Genomic DNA, 16,172 nt, shown 5'->3' with positions numbered 1-16,172 from the left:
TGCTGTATAAGTGTAAAATATTATTTTCCCATTAATTTATTATGACACTTGTGTCATTACAATGTGCTTTCCAAAATGAGGAAGAGGGACTGGGGGAACCCACTGCTGAGCTCTGTAGAGAAAGATTTGGGGGCTTGTTGAATCAGGTATATTCTCTTCCCACAATCCAAAATAGACCCATGTGAAATGAATGGCCCTGTGCAGTGATACTCAATGGGTGAAGGAGGGAGGGCGTGCATAAACCCATTCAGTACGAAAGGGTGTGGGTATTACTGTGCTTGAATCAGTCCTTCCCCTGCCTGGTACATTTGACCATGGATCTTCTAAAGTCAGCTACTGCTCCTTTTGTGTGCAAATGCAGTAGCGTAATTTACCCAGCGATATATGCCTCCTACATATTGGAGAACAACACTGAGCTCAGACTTGGAATTTAGCCCTGATATAATCACTTGTTCATTTTTTCCCTCCGCCTCTCTCTCCTCCAGACGCATTACCCATTTGTGAGGAAGCGGGGGGATGGGAGAGGGGGTATTCTGCTTCACTCTGTTACTGCTTGATTACTTGCTGTTTTGTGCATTATGTGCCTCTTTCCATGGTCCTGGGTAAAATATATTAAAAGAAATCCTTCTGCTCTGATGTTTATCTGAAGTTTTGGGGAAAAGGGGTTATATTTGAGAAGCGTATTTACTGCTGCTCATCATGATGTCTAAATAATAATTTCTAGTCCTTTGAATTTGTGTCCAAATGTGAGCACATCTTGTATTTATTTTTGGCTAGCAGGGCAAAGAATGTGGTTGGAAAGTGATTCAAATTACACAGAGGCCGCTTGGACCAGTGGCTTCAGCAGATGGAACTGCTTAACAGATACTCACCACTGCTCTGTTCCCTCCTTAAAAAGCTTCTTACATATTAATGACAAGCATTAGATATCAATATCCTAAATCACTTGTGTAACATTTAGAAAGAATAGAACAGATACTGTGTAAACTCCCCTTTCAAATAATAATGCTGATTATAAATCCAAAAGCTATTCATTGATGAAAATCTTTCTCAGGCAGGGTTCAGTCGTCCATTTCCTGAGCCATCTATAGTACTAGAGAATAGTGTTTTTTGTTGTTGTTCTTTCTTCTCTCAGGAACAATTTCTTCTTTTGGTAATCTGTGTCCTATTCTCCATATGTTGTCACTGGATTATCTCCAGGAAAAAAACCCAAAATAACATTACTCCAGAATCTGCCCTTAGATCCATACACAGCTCCCACTGACTTCAAAGAGAGCCCCATGCACATGCATCTAATTCTGCAGTCCTTCAGCAAAGCTCCCATTGACCTCAGTGGGTTGAAAGGGAGTCTTGCTTGTTAAAGGACCACAGACTTGGTCCAGGCTTTCACCATATATCTATAACTTACAAACTTGAAATGGACAAGATAAGTGAGGTAATATTTTTTTATTGGACCAACTTCTATTGGTGAAAGGTACAAACTTGCAAGCTGCAGAGAGCTCTTCTGCAGGTATCGGGAAGGAAGCAGAGTGTCTGAAATACATCTTTTAGGACCAAACAATACCTCTTCAATCAACTATGACATTTATTTGAACAAAATTATTTTTTTAACAGAATTAACAATAACTCGCCTTTGGCTTCCATTCTTCCTTTCTTACAATGATTGCAAAGCATTTTCCAATCATTAAAAAAGACTCAGTTAAGTACACTCATGATCAGTGTACTTGTAAAGGACCTACTCTGAAGAAACAGGCTCTAATACATTTCTGGCACAGTTTAAATCTTTGCATAGCTTTATGCAAAGCTGGTATTCATGGGGCTGGATATTCACAGAGCTCCTCTGTACAATATGATAGTCAACCTGGAACCTGAGAGAGAGAGAGGGGCTGGAGGAATGACTCCAAGTTCAGGAACATCAGAGGACTCTGAGAAACTGCATATCTCACAAACAAGCAATTAAGAGAAAAAATGAAAACTCTTGTTTGCAAAATCCAGACGCTCATATTAAAAATATCCTTCGAAACAATGTTGTGTTAGGCCCTGACTCTACAAGGTGAGATCAGTGGGGGTCCTTGTGGGCATAAGGGATTCAGCCCATGAGGAACACCTTGCATTTTGTAAGCATTTGGAGCAGGGACCGTGCTTTGCTGTGTATCTGGTCAGTGCTTAGGACATTATAAATGCTACCAGGATAAAAGCAATAATAAATCTGACAAAAGCAGCTGCTCAGGGAGGTCTTGACAGTCACAAGAATGAGTAACTGTGCGTGGGGAAGATGATTTTAGGTCTGGAGCAAAACACTGAAAATCTGAGGAGGAGCCCTTAGAGTCACTAATAAATATTAATTTAGTAAGATTTGTCACTTCGGTTTCTGAAAGTTTTGTGGTTTGATGAAGAGAATGTTCTTTTATTTCTTGAACAGCTGCTCTTTTAAATGGGTGCAGCTGTAGCAAAGAGTTCATTGGCACCAATGGCTTAATGCGTTAATGTATTGGTTCTAGTGTACGAAGTGTGGTCTAGCAAGAAGAATGCTTTTCATTGGACAGTGAGGAAGATCTATGAAGCAGAAAATTTAGCCTTGTTTATCATTCTTTAACATTCACAGCTACGAGATGTCAGCAGCGCTTCCATTGTATACAGTGCTCTGGAGTAGTATATAGATTGGCCATAGAGGTTCTGTTAGCCAAAAGGCCGGAGCTATGTCAGTTTACCCTGGCTGAGGATATGGCCCATTGCACATAAAGTTTCAGCCTGGAAGCAATTGAAAAGTTTTTCCATCAGTTATGATTGAAGAAGCTCTCTTGTCAGTAGCCCCTGTTTTCAGATGTTTATAACTGAGACAATTGTTGTTTGGGCTGAAATTCCACTTTATTCTCACGGCAAATTCTCATTTGTTTGGAAAGCTTAGTGGAATGTTGTTTGGCCACTTTTTTGGGGTGGGGAGTGGGGGAGAGATGACAGAGAATTTGTAACCATTCCATCATAACTATGAATTTCCTAAATTCACACGATTGGGTGTAAGGAGGTTCTAATCCTGGTTTTGCAAGTGATTTGCTGCATGTCCTTCAGAAAGTCACTTCATCTTTCTGTTGTGAGGATAAATTAGGTAACATCTGTATTGTGCTTTAAACATAAATGCCAAGTGCTACATAAACGCTAATTATCCGTGTCTGTGGGATATTGGTTGTTATGGTGCACTAACATAATTTTGGGGTTTTAACACTTGCCTATTTAAAAATTCTGGTTAAGAGATAAATTTTAAGAACTCTTGTGGAAGAGTGAAGAGGGCATTGCTGCTGCTCAGCCTTTTGGTAAAAATCAGTTTAATATCGTATACAGCCTCCTGTAGAGGACAATCACCTGCAACTGCAGGAAGATCACTAACTTCTCTAATCCTATTTATAGTGCTGTGTGGAAATCATTTTATGCACTTTTTAAACAACATATTTGCTCAGTAAACCACAAATGTTAAGTTGCATCACTTCAAATAAATCCATGCTATTACACCATCTTCCACGGTTCTTGGTGGAAAAGACAGAGCTTCAGGATGCCCAGATCTTTCTTAGTGAATTCACAAAGCTTATATTCCAACACTTTTTAGAATTAGAAGTGAACTGGAAAACTGTTTTGGCTTCTGGCCTGCTGATGAGCACACCCAGTAATACGTCATACTTCAGAACTTCTGTGCCTCAGAATGTTACAACCCATAGCTGGGAATTCTGAAACAGAATGGAACACTCGGTCGTGGGGTGAGGAATTTGCATTATTCAAGTGAGTTCAGGACAGGCTGCAAGTCTTGTGTGTCCAACTAGTTCTTTTGGTTATTTTTTGGTCCCAGACATATCCCGAAAGTTGTTGTTTTCTCTGTCTGTGAGTATGTGTGATGCAATCTATTTATTGAACTAAAGCATAAACCACATTATAACCTTTCTTTACCTCCTTCATTCTCAGTTAATTTTCTCCATTCAGAAATATTTTTTAACTCTTCCAGTCCTGAGTAACTTTTGTTACTCAGTCAGTCAGATAGTATCACTTACAATTACTTTACTGGGGCCTTGAGAGAGGCTTTTGAGATCTCACTGCATAGCTGCCACCAGAGACCTAACTCACCAATGCTTTCAATAGCTGACCAGTCATCTTGAATCTGGTTACATTTCCTAACACCAATTAATGGATTTTAGAGCTGGAAAAACCTAATCAAAACATTTATAGAGCTTCAGGATTGTTCCCTCCTTTTTCTAACGGTTTGCTCATTAAATCATCCACCACTTCTCTTAGGCCAACTATACCTCAATTTGGGAAAGTTTTTTCCTGATATTCAGCCTATAGGCTCTTCATATCATTTGATTCCTGTTTGAGAAAGATTTAGTAAAGCTTTTTCCACTAATACCAGAACATGAGTAGCATGGTTAGTGATCAACTATGGGCTAGCTGATCACTGAGTGATTAATATGGATATTGGATAGAAATTCATCCCTGGTTTAAGCATTGACTTCAAGGGGAATTGTGCTTACTTATGCCAGGGCTGATTTTGGGTCTTAGAGCTCCAATGGTAAGAAAACCAAAAGAATCATCATCCTAAAAATAGAGGGCTTCTGCTTTCAGCAATTACTCCTTGACTTAAGCAGTTGTCTTAAATGGATGCCATGGAACCAAAATTACTCTATGTGGTGGTTTGATTCTATTATTATGCTAAACATTATCAAACCTAGCAGTTGGAGATTTTCAAGACTGGGTTTGTCTGTCATCTACTTCCAGAAAAGGAAAAAAAAAATTGTGTGAATATTTTTTGTCATTCAGCTATTAACATAATTCAGTATACACTGGACTTGGTGTAATGAATAATTTGTTGCATTTACTGTATAATGCCATTCATAAAATAATAATAATTAATAGTAGAGAAATGTTTCAATTTCTTCATTCACAACACTTACACCTTCTATTCTGTGTGGTCCCACTGCTCTTCAAGGACCAGATGGAATTTTTCAAAAATTCTAAATTTTGACAAAATTTTTGATATTTTTAATTATAAAAAAAGTTCAACATTTTTGACCAATTCTGTATTTTATATATAAGTTTTAATGAATTAAAATGTCATTACAGTGCCTCAGACATTGAGGGACTGACATGCAGCATCAGGAACCCAATGCTTGCTTTTTTAATACTTGATGTTCATAGTCCTAAAATTTCTGTGTGTCTGTTAACATATCAGTGAACATCACTGTATGACACTGGTGGTGGTGATTTTAATTCTTTCATTGGCTTATTTTTCTAAATTATCTCAGCGAGAACTTACGGATATGGTGCATCTGTACATGTCAGACTTGGTACAGAGTATAAATGACTCACAGTACTACTGTAAGGTCCTGATATCTAAAGGGTGTGTGTGTGTGTGTGTGTGTGTGTGTGTGTAATATTTTTCAGTAATGTGAATGACCATTATTTATGCTATATTTTCTGCAATGGCCTTAGAGTACAAAGAGATGTAGATTCAAATTATATGTATTTCGTGGTCCCCATATTACTGGAAATCTTAAATCAGTGTTTCCCAAGAGTATGTTTTGCATGCCTTTTGTTTGTAGTATTTCTGAAATCTTTTGTCAACTCTCTTGAGTCTGATTTAACATCATAATTGCTGTAGCATAATGGTGGTGAAGATATTTCAGCCTGGGTGCCAAATCTAAGCAGGTGGTTGCTGCCAGGACTTCCAAGTAATCTACTTTTTAATTTGGACAACACGATCATCCAGTTCGTGTTAATATGCAGGAGTTCCTTGCTCCCTGTCCTGTGTTTCTGTTGTTCCGTGAACTAGATCAGCATTCCAAAGCGACTCCACCTAGACCTCGGTCTTTTCTTAGCCCATTTTCTTGCTTTGGAACAGTAGGCATCATTTGGCCCCAGCAGATGTGATCCTTTGCAGCTTGTTGGGTTTTTTTTTTTGCAGCCACTGTGGTTTTTTGTTCTTCCGCATTTCTCTTAATCGTAATTTTGGTCTTCTGAATATTTATCATGACTATTCATTTTTCTTTGTCCTGGTGTTTCAAGTCTGCATTGGGTTTCTTTAGAGGCAACAATATCTGAAAATTGTTCATAGTTGATGATGATGATGATACATTTTAAGATGTTTCTATGTAGGTTTTTCACTTCATATGTCAAGCTGTGGCATACAGCATTCAGCACAGGCTATATCCTTTAAGAGAGCATTGATTTTGCTCATTGACAGTGTAGATGTAACCGCTTTAAATCTCTTACTTGGGGGTTGTATCAGTCTTTATCATTGAAGGAGGGATTTCAAGTGGATACCAGCTGCTACATAGAAATACTTTTCTGTGTTAACAAGTAAAGTTTATGCACATGGGGAAAGTGTCCAGCTTGTTATATTTAAAATTCTTTTTGCCAGTCTCTGGTATCAAATGTTGGGCTAGCTTATGTACTTTGTGGTGCAGCTGGATGCCACTTGTTTCTTCTGTTCTTGGATCTATTTCAGTACATTCTGTTTCCCAGTGTGTGACAAGTTGTGCTGTGTTATCCCTCAAGGAAAACTAGGAAGGCTCCAAAGTTTTCAGGTATGGCATATTAAAAGACATTTTCTCTTTGCTGTCAAGTCAGGCCAAAGTCATAAATATAAAGTATATCATATACTCAAAAAACCCAGTTTAAAAAAAAATCACAAAATTTTCATTTTATTCTATACTGCAACAATAACTTAAAGTATCCCTAATGTTTAATTCACTGAGCAGGGTGCAGATCATGTCAATTGCTGGTAAGCTTGCTGACTATGCGATGTATCTCATATTACCTTTTCTGGTAAAGGTCACTTAATTGTGTGCATTAAAAACCTATGCTGCTTCCAGATTTGGCTATAGATACGTATGCTTTTATAATTTCATTTTATTTTAGTCAAAAAGCTATATAAAGAATTTTACAATTTAGAGGGAGAAGTTGGTCAGAGAATCAAGGAAGCACAGCTGTGCCAATTGTGAGTGTTTTTGTTTTTTTGTTTTAAGTTAAGAGATTATACCCCCACGTATCTGTTTATTTCTAATGGCTCTTTTAAATGACAGCTTCATAAACTGAAGTATCCCAAACAAGGGCCATAAAGTTTACTTTGGCCATCTCTAGTAAATTTCCCCTAATCTAAACATCATCATTGCCTCTCATAAATCACTCCAATGACGTCACCTTTTCAATTAACAAAGTTGATATGTGCACTCTGGCTTAAAGAGCTTTCTGACCCGTTTAATGTCTGAAAGCGTCATATTGTCCCAGAGTTTATACCAACTAGTTTCAAGTAGGGTTGCCAGCGTGAAGACATTTATCTATGTGGCAATATGAAGATCAGGTAGCAGACAACAATTACCTGTAGTCTTTAATTTATTTTTGTTTACTACGTAAAAATATTCTCTCTAGTTTTTAATGTCCTTAATATCTTGTACTTTTGTGTGTTTGCAGACACACACACAGAAGTGGGGAAATATCTGCATTTTTCAGAGGGGGATAGTGACAAAAAGAAAAACCATGATTTCCCAAAAGTCACACAAGAAATTCATAGTAGAGTCTGAAACAGATCACAAGTCACTAGTGTCTGAGTGCTTTAGCTCCTAGATAGCTCTGTCTCACACAACTTATTTGAATTTAATTTAGAGACTATTCGTAAGTGATTCAGATTCCATATTACTCCCTCCTTTTTATGGAAGTTTGTAAGACGTTGAAACTATCTGCATTGTGTATGTTTGAGAATATTTAGATTATGAAATGTCTTTATAACTAGCTGAGAGCATTTGTATTGCATCCCTCAAAAACAATCATGAATCCATTTTGACAAAGATTTCACAAAGGACACTTTCTGCAAAGAAATAGACAAGAAAAGCAAAGCAATATTTTTCTCTCTTACGCACACATCTGCCTTTCCCTATGTGGAAATAACATTAAGTGCCGATGTCAGCTGAGAAAAGCCAGGAAATTCAGAATTGAGATTTAAATCTTGTCCTTAAGTCACCTAGCAATGTTCTTAGGCATTGCAACACAGATTCTGCACTGTTTCTCCAACTGTTTGTAGACCCTTGCAATTCTGAAGTTTCAGCCATGACTCTGAATTCCCTGAAAGGAGAACAAAAATACTCCTTAACAAACAGTTATATATAACAAACAGAGATCCCAAATTATCAACTGGCTACATGCTGACTTTAAAATTATGAAAATATTAAAAAACAAAACAAAAAACTGTTAAGTCACTTCCTCTTTCATTGTCTTGGGAGAAGACGACCTAAGTTTAATATTTTTATTAATGATCTTGGCACAAAAATTAGTGTGCGTTAATGAAATTTGGTGATAAAGTTGGGAGGTATTGTCAATATAGAGAAAGATCAGAATATTATACCAGCAGAGCTGGATGACATTGATGACTGGAATATCAGAAATGGATGAAATTCAGTAATACAAAGTGCGTGGTCATGCACCGAGGCTCCAATAAGAATTTCTTCTACAAGCTGGGAGAAGTGCCAGAGGAGGGGAGAGACCTTGGTGTGTTGGTTGCTCACAGGATGACTGAGCCACCAATGTGATGCAGCTATGAAAATTACAATGCAATCCTATGTGATGATTTAGGCAAGGCATTTCCAGTAGAGAGAGACAAGTATGAATACCACTGTACAAGGCATTGGTAGGACCTCACTTGGAATACTGTGTGTCGTTCTGGTCATCCATGTTTAAGAAATATGATGTTAAACTGGAACAGGTGCCGCAAAGAGCTACTGGGATGATCAGGTGAATGGAGGGCTTATTTTATGAGTGGAGACTGGAAGAGGGTGGGTTGTTTAGCCTTACAAAAAGGAGGTCGCGAGGGGATATGATTGCACTCTATAAATACATTCGGGGGGTGAAGAGCTAGTTAAGCTAACAGACAGTGTTGGCACAAGAACAAATGGATATAAACTGGCCATGAACAAATGTAGGATGGAAATTAGAAAAAGGTTTCTAACGGTCAGAGGGGTAAGGTTGTGGAAAGTCTCCCAATAGGAGTTGTGGGGGGCAAACAATTTAATTATTTTAAAGAGAGAAATGGACAAATTGACGAGTGCAATTGTATGATGGGCGTGCTCATGTTGGTGGGGGACAGGGTTCAACTGAAAGGGGCTCACTTCTGGTCTAGGGCTTCATGTTCCGAAAGCTCGTGCTTCAGTGTGTCAGCTGGCCACCAGCAGTATTCTGAAAGGTTCTTTTATCTCCTTCTTTTGAAGCATTGGGAATGGCCATGGCTGGAGGTAGGACATGGGGAGGATGGCAGGGCTCTGAGATGGCACCGAGTGTTCTTTCTCTCAGGTGCACATATGCTCAGGGTCTAACTGATCACCCTATGTGGGATTAGAAAGTAATTTCCTCCCAGGCCAGATTGGCAGTGACTTCAGGTTTTTTTCACCTTCCTCTACAGCATATGGGTGACTTGCCACGATTATTTGAGTATATATCATTTAATCATTTCCCTGCTATTGCAGGGGCTTCAAGCACTGGTGTACCCCAGTACCCCTCCCGCCACAATCTCTGCCTGGGGGTTTCATTTACTTTTGACTCATTTCCATTGTTGGGTTTAGTATGTGAGGTGGGGTGGTACTGGTGGTCTGTGATATACAGGACCTCAAACTAGGTGATCCTAGTGGTCCCTTCTGGCCTTAAACTCTGTCTCAAAATTTTTTTAAGCTCTCTAGATTGTTTCCTTTCCTAGACTTTGTATACACTAAAGTCCTTCAGCAGAATTTTTCCACCATTGTGAACACCAGTGCAGATCAGGCCAGTGGTAGGAATGATGGGATCTCTGATGTAGAGAAGACTCTTTTGGCCATAGGCTGGTTTGTTTTGGACTTGTCCCAAGCAGGGTTAGGTGATACGATGTTAATGCCATTGGTTGCAGGAGACTTGCATATTCTAGGGTTCCCACTAGTAGAGTTGCAACCATGGGAACCTTTTTTTCCAAAAAGGCTAGCATAGACACAGTCCTAGAGTTGATAAGCACCTAGATCTGAGATTTCAGGCTTCTGTTTCAATACCAGATTCTCTATGAGACATGAAGGTTCTTGGATACTCTTAGTTCTCACTCAATGGTATGACTTGCTTATTTAAGGACTAGACTATGACGTGGACCTCGGGCCTGCACAAGGGTTGAAGAACTTCCCCTCTACACCAATATGGGGGCTTCTTGCTCCAGGCCCATAAGAATAAAATTGACTACTCACCTGCGTATTCCCTCCCCAAAGCAAGTGGGCAAGAAATAAGTGGAGCCTTGGCTCCATCTCCCTTACTTGCTGGCCAAAGCAACTGAGCCAGTGATGGGTGCATAGTAATTTATGTAGTAAATAGTATTGTCTCCGACATTATTCGAATGACCTACCATATACTGAGTCTTGCAAGTGTGTTTATGCAGACAACATATGCCTTGGCACTAAGTCACACTCCTTTGACATACTTGAGTGTTCTGAATGCAGATATGGTGGTTATGGCTGATTATTGTTGTCTGCTGAGCCTGATACCAAGTGGAAGTAAGACTGCATCAAGTGTCTTCCACTTACATCACACACAAGTGGGCACGGCGCTAAACGTGGTTTTCAATGGTCAGCGAATAAAGCATGATTCACACCTGGTCTATCTAGGCGTCACGTTGGACAGAACTCTCACATATTTTGACCTTCTTCCAAAGACCGTGACTAAGGTCAAAACCTGCTTGGAAAACTGGCAAGAATGACATGGGGAACCCACACCCAAAGGTTACGCACTTCAGCCTTGGCCCTCTGTTTCTCAGAGGCAGAGTATTGTGCTCCAGCATGGACTCGCTCATCTCACACAAAGATGATCAATGTATAGCTTAATTCCACCATGCGTATTATTTCAGGCACACTTAAATTTACTCCTCTACCTTCTCTTTAATATTGCTCTGTCCAGTATGCAGATAAGAAAGCATAGCAAAGATCTTTGAAATTGTGTGATATGCCACATCTGCTGCTAATTAATCCACCACATGGTCGTGTGCCCTGACGTCGCTTGGTGTGGATAAGTTTTTTATGGTAAAGGATATGTGGCATTCTTCTTGGTCTGCAGAGAAAGTGACAAATAATTATCTTGTCCCTTAACCTCAGCCCAGGTTTGATTTACTGCGAAGCCAATGGAGCCTTCTGAACCGGTTTCGTACCGGGCATGGAATTTGCGTAGCAGTGCAATTTCGGTGGCGTTTTAGAAGCAGTCCTCTATGTCAGTATGGGCAGCCACAAACCATGACACGCATTGTTGAGGACTGCAAAATGATTCAACTTCCGGGAGGTCTTTGTGCCTTGAACGTCATTGACAATACACCAAATGAATAAATAGTTATTCCCTCCTTTAGCTACATCTGAGTAAAGTATGCAGAGAAACTGTGACCCACACTCATGTCTCTTAGTTTCATTGTCTCCCAGTACTACTCTGGGGTTAGTGTAACATAACTCATGCTCAGAGTTGTGCCTAAAGTCACAATCTAGCTCTAAGTGTTCATCTAGTTTAATTTGTTTTACCACCATTGTTAAGTGAGAGTTATTTGCATTAGGCCTTGTTTTTGTTTTGGGAAGGGATGAGGTTTGAAGACATGTCTGGTTTTGTATCCTTCCTTGGTTCAACATGCAAACAAACCAAAGCTTTTTTTATGGCTCGATGGTCATCGGAGAACTATGAAAATTCTACTACAGTTCAGCCCAGGTTGATACTAATGGCCATCCCAGCAAATATTATATCTCAAGGAACCAAGATTTATATCTTGGAATTTTAACATTATCAACCATCCCACTGAGACACGAGGAAGAAACTAGTACTTTAACTTAGTGAAAGCCTCCTTTAGATCTTTAGTAAGTTTTAGGTCACAGTGTCATCTTGGTGAAGAGTGCTCATATTAAGCACAGTTGGGTTATGCTTATTCTACCAAAATTTTGAAAGGGATTGTATATAGAGCTGGTTGAAACTCTTAATTTCCATTTTTTCTGGAAGTTTTGAAATTTGTTTTGGTTCCAATTTAGAATGAAAACTAATATTTCCAAAATTTCCTGTGAACTGGCATTTCAAAAAAATTCTGGTTATGGTACATTTTCATTTTGGAACCTTGAAATTTCACTTGGATTTTATTTCATGGGGTTATTAATTTTTATGCCTTTATTTTTTATATTATTTCATATTATGCACTACTACTACTACTACAGTAATTAAGAGCATTGCTTAGGTCTGGTCTACACTGAGGGGTGGTACAAGCTAAGTCGGTCTATGTTACGCAACTTCAGCTATGAAAATAGCGCAGCTGAAGTCGATATACTTAGAGCTACTTACTGTGGTGTCTTCACTGCAGTAGGTCGACTGCTGATGCTGCCCCGTCGACTCCGCCTACGCTTCTCGATCCAGTGGAGTACTGGAGTTGACGGGAGAGCGCTCGGCAGTCAATTTATCACGTCTTCACTAGATGCGATAGATCAATCGCTCCAGAGGTAAGTGTAGACATGCCCTTAGTGCTGATTGAAACATCAGTAAGTAGCAGCTTCGTTTAATTATTTTAAAATAAGGTAGTCTATTTCAACTATTACATTGTCATATTATGACATGTCAGTAGTAGTGGACATTCTGTGGGAATTTTCATTGAAATTGACACATTTTGCAAAATAATGGTCTTGTTCATCAAAAACGTTTCAACAAATATATTTTTAGCAATTGTATACTAATTGTGTACTGTGTGTAGAAGACATCTTGAGAACAGAAGTGGTGTTTGCAGAACTGGATATTGATGACAGGTGAGTCTGTCAAGGATAATAGCCATGGAGACATTCATTGTTAATATTTATGCTCCACTAAAGAAGAACCTCGATTTCTTCCATGTGATTGCTCAAAATTACACGGCTATAGTGACATTGTCATATAGAGAGTTGTCCTGGGAGAAGGCCAGTGATGGAGCATCTGCCAACAATCGAATATTAGTAATTCAGTGCCCAAAGTCCATTAGGTATTCCAGCAATTGGAAAGTGATATAGATCGAGTGACATCTGGAGTTTGATACAGCCTAGTGAATAGAGTCTGTATATTTTACTTAGGAGGCTAAAAGCATCTTCAAGGCTGTATCTGTTTATTGCTCATTAAGTGCTATAGATGTAGTTGGTGAATCAGTCACTGGTATTGTGGTATCTGTCTGACCATGGCCTGATCTCTACAGTTCCATAATTGGGGGAGGGGAGAATACCTTAAATCTTATAGACTAGCATTTATTCCTTTTTGGCATATCTAAACAGAGTTTTATTATCTCATTTTGGTCTCTGCATGCTCCAAGACTACCCCTTGGGAAAATAGAAGAGCAAATAAGGTTTGCTTCATACAAGAAAGTTTTCTTGGATTTTTTTCTCAAGATTAGGGCATGCCAAGGAACATCTCTTAGGGCAAGATTAGGGCAATGCCAAGATTAGGGTATTGCAAGGGAAATCACTACAAGATAAATCATAGAATTTTGAAGTATGGATAAAAAAAAATTCAGGCTTAAGAAGCTGATAACATGGAATTTGCTTTGGAATTGCTGAAGCAAAATTATGAGAGTCATGGTCAAAGTGGATGACTGACCAGCATACAGGTGAAACAAACAGGTTGAAACAATCACATTCCAACAAAATAGGAAAAGTTGGCCTTCAGCTTGTAAAAACAAAACTAAGTGAGCTTTTCATGTTGTTCTCTGGGTCTTTCCTCACTTGTGCTGGACAATGGAAAATTCTTGCTATTTGGACATGGTGCTGTTATGGAGGATGCACTGGATCTAGTTACTCTCATTATTTTAAAGGATATAAAACGTGATACCACCTGTTGGAGAAACCTAGACTCATAGGGATTTCCTTTTAGATTCTATAAACTCCTGCCATACCTTATCACTGTGATCTTGAGATGAAGCCAAGCAAAGAGGTAGCTTACTGGAGATTGTGGGCTTGATTCTGAAGCCTTTACCCATGTATCCTGTTGAAGGCTGCAGCATTAAAATATGCTGTAAGAACAAGCAAGGACTGCAGGATAGAGCCTTTGGAGAACAAGCCTGATAATTTTACTGCACAAAGCAGTCAGTCCATTCATATGTGTGTTGGGGATGATCCATAAAGGTACAACAGCTGTGGTAGTTAGGGTGTAGTAACATGCTCAGAGAATATAATGAGAATGACACTCATCTTTCTCTCTGCTTTGTATGAGCCTCCCTGGCTCAGAAGTTATTGATTGAACAGAGCCAGGAAGCTGACGGAGGAGGAAAGGGGTGGGTTTCCCTTCCTTTATTACTAGGCTGTTTTATAAACTTAATTAAATATGGATTTTTGAACAATGTAATTTTACCAGTTCTTATCATGTAAACACCCTTGGTCAAATGAACTCTGATGTAACTACTGATTTCAAGCAGTTGCTCCAGGGATGAATTTGATTGTGTGAGTATCTGCTCACTTTGTAAATCACAGAAAAGCTAGAGTTTTCTAGATGTTCTAAGCATTCTTGTGGCGTATCAATTTTATTTATCATTTTAAAGTCTTGAAGTCAGACTTACAGCACTGCTGATGTCATGAACAATCTCCAGGGATCAAGGTGCTGATGCAGCAAAATACTTGAGTGTGCTGAACATTAAGCATGGGAGTACTCCCTGTTACTGTTGCAAGGTTAGCTGTCCTCTTGACCTCTCTCTGAGGGTATGTCTACACTGCAGTTAAGACATCTGCTGCTGGCCTGTGCCAGCTGAATTGGACTCTCAGGGCTTGGGCTGTGGGGCTGTTTCATTGCAGTGTAGACTTCCCGACTTGGGCTCGAGCCTGGGCTCTGCGACCCTCCCACATTTCAGGGGCCTAGACTGTGGGCTCTAGCCTGAGTCTGGAAGTCTGCACTGCAGTGAAACAGCCCCGCAGCCCAAACCCCGTGAGCCTGAATCAGCTGGCATGGGACAGCTGCGGGTGTCTAATTGCAGTCAGGTGCGGCTCTGTTTTTTGTCGCCCCAAGCACGGCAGGCCGGCGGCTTTCGGTGGCGCACCTGCGGGCAGTCCGCTGGTCACGTGGATTCAGCGGTGCGCCTGCGGGTGATCTGCCGGTGCCACGCCATCAGCGTCCCCGCTGCCAAAGCCGTGGGACCGGCGGACCTCCCGCAGGCGCACCGCCGAAAGCTGCCTGCCTGCAGCCCTTACAGCGACCGGCAGACCGCCCCCCACGGCTTGCCGCCCCAGGCACGCGCTTGCTGCGCTGGTGCCTGGAGCCGCCCCTGATTGCAATGTAGACACACCCTATATTCCCTGAGGTGTCTTTACCCTGAATGCATCCTCACTCCTGCCTTTTTCTTTCAATGCAATTCTCACACTCTTAGACCTGGGCTGCAGTACCCTGTGTGTCAGTCATGCTTACCCAGCAGGTCTGACTGGGTACAGTTCCTTTGGTATTTCATTAAAATGATAGATTGAGAAGTTGCATCCCTGGAAGTTTGGGTATGGCGTTTCAGAGGCTCTGTCCTGCAAATTGCAGTATATATGAATTAGATATATAGCCTCCATGATAAATAAATTGTTATAAGAAGATTCTTGCTACGATGTATGTATGGTCATTATAACTCAAAAGAAAAATTTCTCCTCATTCATTTCCTTTCTCCCCTTCGGAGCAGATAATATAGCAGTCTATTATCAGTGAAGATGTTTTGTTGTGGGAGGCAAATATTGAATTACGTAGAGAGCTAATCATTCCAAAGTGCTATATAATAGCTCTCTATCTAAAATGATAAATGCTGTCAACTTACTCATGCAGCAATAGAAGTAGCTATATCAATACCTTTTTGAGTTTACTGCATTATACTGATATTTTTCCGTTCTTCGATCTAAATAAATCATTCAGCCATATTTAGGTTACCTTGACATTAAGATGACTGGAATCTCCTGTTTTCATTGGGAATAGTGTAGTCAATATATCAGTTCCGTCAGGATTCTAAACTTTTTCTCTCTTCAGATACATGTACATAATTCCCGTTGATATTGTGCATACTTTTTAAGAGAAGAGTAGGGCCCTATAGATTCAGGAGACACCTATAAAACAAATGGAGCTACTTCTGGTGAAAAACACAACCAATTTAAAATTATGCTTAAAGTGTTACATATATTTAGGTCAAGAAGAGAAGAATAATTAATCCA

General features: G+C 39.8%; 1 protein-coding gene across 5 annotated transcripts in view; it reads left to right on the top strand.

Annotated features, from left to right (window-relative positions):
- Window positions 1–16,172, top strand: part of PDE3A (phosphodiesterase 3A) — a 539,267-nt gene that overhangs the window by 346,610 nt on the left and 176,485 nt on the right. Inside the window, exons 1-2 of one of the 5 annotated variants that reach the window (XM_039544390.1) lie at window positions 3,752–3,870; window positions 6,488–6,566. The exons of the other annotated variants lie outside the window; for them this stretch is intronic. The gene's annotated coding sequence lies outside the window, so the exon portion shown is untranslated. Of the gene's footprint in view, window positions 1–3,751; window positions 3,871–6,487; window positions 6,567–16,172 lie in introns of those variants that run through there. 5 annotated transcript variants of the gene reach the window in all.

Source organism: Mauremys reevesii, linkage group 1 (assembly GCF_016161935.1).
Source record: "Mauremys reevesii isolate NIE-2019 linkage group 1, ASM1616193v1, whole genome shotgun sequence".
Taxonomy (NCBI): Eukaryota; Metazoa; Chordata; order Testudines; family Geoemydidae; genus Mauremys; species Mauremys reevesii.
This window is presented reverse-complemented; position numbering and strand designations above follow the sequence as displayed.